The sequence below is a fragment of the Gossypium raimondii genome, chromosome 12, assembly GCF_025698545.1.
Source record: "Gossypium raimondii isolate GPD5lz chromosome 12, ASM2569854v1, whole genome shotgun sequence".
Classification (NCBI taxonomy): domain Eukaryota; kingdom Viridiplantae; phylum Streptophyta; class Magnoliopsida; order Malvales; family Malvaceae; genus Gossypium; species Gossypium raimondii.
Window position 1 is genome coordinate 17132131 of NC_068576.1, and position 3870 is coordinate 17136000.

A 3870-nucleotide genomic window follows, 5' to 3' on the forward strand; every position below is an offset into this window, starting at 1 on the left:
TAATTTGACATAATTTGATTCTCTTAATTTTATAATCTCATTAGTCTAGATAGTTGAAACCTTTAATTATTTTGATTAAAATATTGAGACAAAATTTTCCCTTAAATATATTCAATCCAGCTTATCATGCCAAAATATAATTTTTTTGGTGGGTTAGGAAACTGTTTTTAATAAAATTTACGCTAACATTTCAACTGAAATAACTAAAGATATTAAGTATTTAGACTAATCAATGTCATTATAAAATAAAGACTCAAATTATGTTAAATAAAATATAAATTAAATCCAATAAACTAACTCTTGTCACTGAAAAAAAGAGAATTAAATTATGTTAAATTAAAATATAAACACTAAATCTAAAAATAAGCATGGAGATAAGAAATGGAATTTGACCCTTAATGCATAGCATAGAAACTATATTTGAAAAATCTGTTACTGCTACATAAATCCACTATCCCTAAATAGAAAAAGAGAGTAGATCGATCTGGATGAGCCCAATAAGGAGTAAATTTGGATATTGAAGCCCCTTGTCTAAAAAGAAAATTTTATGGCGTCGCCCGGACTCGAACCGGAGACCTTCAGTGTGTTAGACTGACGTGATAACCAACTACACCACGACACCACTGTTATTATTTAATTTACGTAAATATTTTTATTATAAAAACTAAACGATTGGACATTTGTTGTTATGTATAACTTATACCGAAAGATTTGAAGCTGGGGATAAGCCTAAAAGCTATATAAGTAATGTTATGTATGCATTTTTATTTTGTATAACTTAATATATTTAATTTTAATTTATTTTAATTTTATAAATTATTATATATTATCGTATTATGTTTATATATTTATATACACAAATTATTATTTAGTTAATATAGAAATAAATGTATTTATTTTTATATTTAAATGTATTTATTTAAATGTATACAATTGAACCAAAATTAAATTTTAATGTATATATTTGGACTACCATCAAAGTTTCCTATGTATAATTGCAGCAAACTAAAATTCATTTATCAAATCGCATCTTAAATCAAAATTAATGTGTGGTCCTAAAATTTATCCCTACAAGTCTAATACATGTCATCTATGATTACTTGATTATTCTTTTAATAATACGTATTTATATATCTTTTAATATACCAAAAAAATTAAATATTAATGTTTGATGCATTAATAATATATATTTTAATTCAACGTATAAAATTAAAATATTGTCATGTGTTGAAGTGTTTATATATTATTATCATCTGTAGCCGAAGGGATAAAAAAGACAGAAACAGAGTGGTTAATGGCATAGCTTCTTTGACAATCACTCCACCTCGTGGTCTTCCTTTCTTCTATAGTCCGCCAGATAAATTTTAAGATTATTGCTTGATGATACTTTGAATTTCATTAGGTTTAAAATTTAATTTAATTTAATCTACAATTTTATATATAAATCTTGATTTTCATTAATTTTTGTACAATTTTTGATATTAACGTGTACGACCCATTTTCACCCGGGCCCAATAGGCCCAATAACTAAACCTAAGCCCAACTACCCCCAAACCCAACAGCAGCCCAACACCAAATCAAAGAAAAAGAAGAAACCCTAGCCACCTAGGTCTTCAGCCTCCAGCGCCGCAAGTCACAGCCACCTGCCCTTCTGACACCACCCACCGCCACCAACTCGCCCACTTGCCTGTCAATCACCTGCAAAATGGAGCAAACATGCAAGAACAACAGAAAACGCAAGAGAAATAGTAAAAATAACATGTAACTTAGGCTATAAAAAAGCCAAATGTCTTCATTGTAAAAGGGGGTTCTCCAAAAAAAAGAAATCTGAAGAACAAAGATTAAAAAGCAATAAAAGGTCACTCTTTTTTATTTTTGTCTCGTTTTTTATTTTTTATTTATTTCGAAATACAAAATAAAACAAGAAAGGAGGCATTTTTACCCTCTTTTACCGACGTCGGAGCGATCAGGAGGACGAGGAGACCATTCGGCGGAAAAAAGGGAGACTTTTGGTCTCCCCGCCGTCGCGCACGGCGGCGCCGGCACCGGCGACCGGCGGCCGGCAAAGTGGCCCATGGCCGGACCTTAGGCCGGAGTTTGGACTGAAAGAGGGGAGGGGGAGAGAACTTTTAAGTTTTTCTGAAATAACAAGGCAAATGAATTTTTTTTTCTAGAAAATTGGCTTAAATAGGCTTCCAAAACGACGTCGTTTTGGGCAGCCTTCTCAGGCACCAAAACGGCGCCGTTTTGCTCTTGACCCGATTTCAACCCGACCCGCCTGAAGGATCCGCGTGTTTTCAACGGAAGGGCTAATTGCACCTTTAGCCCTTCCGCTTTTAAATGGTTTTATAATCAAGTCTTTTATCATTTTTAATTTGGCCCTGCGGTTTTTGCGCTTATTCCAATTTGGTCCTGAACGAAATGATGCGCTAAAGTTTAGGAATATTTTCTCAATCAGCCCTCCATTCTTTGGGCGCATTCTATTTCAGTCCCTGGCCACTCCTTTCTTATTTTATTTGCGATTTTCACCCCCAGATTTCTGTTTTAAGTGCAAATCAGTCCTTTTTCGTTACTTTGGTTAATTTATTATTAAAATTGACAAATTTGATGTTATTATTATTATTATTATTATTATTATTATTATTATTATTATTATTATTATTATATTTTCCCTTTATGTATATATATTTACACTACTATTATTATACTATTAGTTCCTCCTTATTATTGTTATATTTTTATTTATATTTACTTATTTAAATTTTAAATAAACTTGTCCTATTAAATTACTATTATATAACTATTTATATATCTTTGCACCTTATTTTATATATATGTTTTCTATACCTTATATATACACATATATATATTTATATACATATTCTTAATTTTCATATATATATATATATATATACACGTAATTCTATACTTTTTATATACTCTTTAATTTGTATATATATACATACTTTCATATATACATGTTTTTATATATTTCTTTTATTTTTATAATTCATATATATATCTTTATTTATTTTCTTCATGTATATTTACGCTATTGTTATTTTATCTTGCTTGGTTTTATGCATTTGGTATTTTTATATATTAGTCTCATTACTTATTTATATTTTGTTTTGCTCGTGATTATTTTACTTACATTATCATCATCATTTCATTACACCCATTTTTAGATTTTAAAAAGAAATTTTAAAAATATAAGTAATATTCGGTATTTTAGATCTTGAGAGAATCGAGCCCTAACGTATTGGGTTCCGATTTTCTTCGTTGAATCTAAATAATCGGGATTACTCTTTTAAAAATGATGAAAAGCTTGTTATCAAGAATTCAATACGTTGTGTCCTAACGCATTGGATGTGACACGTTGTTTTCTCGAAACGAGGAGTTTTTGAAATAAATGCAATATTCAATGTTTAATATTTTGAGAAATTGTGCCCTAACGTATTGGGTTGCGATTTCTTCATTTGATTTAAACAATGAATATTCTTTTAAACTTTATTACGATTTTTTAAACTCAAGTTTTAAAGCGATATCGAGAGTTAAGAAAAGATTGTGTCCTAACTTACTGGGCATGATCCCTTTCCTAAACCCGAGATAATAAAATATTTTTTTAAATAAATAAAATTTTGGCATTCATTCGCGTATCGAAAATTCGAGACATTGTGTCCTAACTTACTGGATATGATGCTTTCTTTCTCGATTAACGTGGAATGTGCCCCCTTTTCCCAAAATTTTCAACTTTTTAATACAAGGATCGTATTTTTAATTTTCTTTAAAGTTTTCAGCTTTTTGACATTAAGACATTAAGTAATAAACTAAGGTACCAATTTTGGGCGTATCGAGGGTGCTAATCCT

At 29.7% G+C, this 3870-nt stretch overlaps 1 long non-coding RNA gene and 1 other non-coding gene across 2 annotated transcripts; both read right to left on the bottom strand.

Moving 5' to 3' along the window:
- Positions 1-548: 548 nt before the first annotated feature.
- Positions 549-622, bottom strand: TRNAV-AAC (transfer RNA valine (anticodon AAC)). Its single transcript has one exon. It is a non-coding gene; the product is annotated as a tRNA-Val (tRNA).
- Positions 623-1410: 788 nt separating this feature from the next.
- Positions 1411-2239, bottom strand: LOC105762366 (uncharacterized). The gene is made up of 2 exons (XR_001123863.2): positions 1943-2239; positions 1411-1698 (listed from the first exon to the last, which is right to left on the bottom strand). It is a non-coding gene; the product is annotated as an uncharacterized LOC105762366 (long non-coding RNA).
- Positions 2240-3870: the final 1631 nt, after the last annotated feature.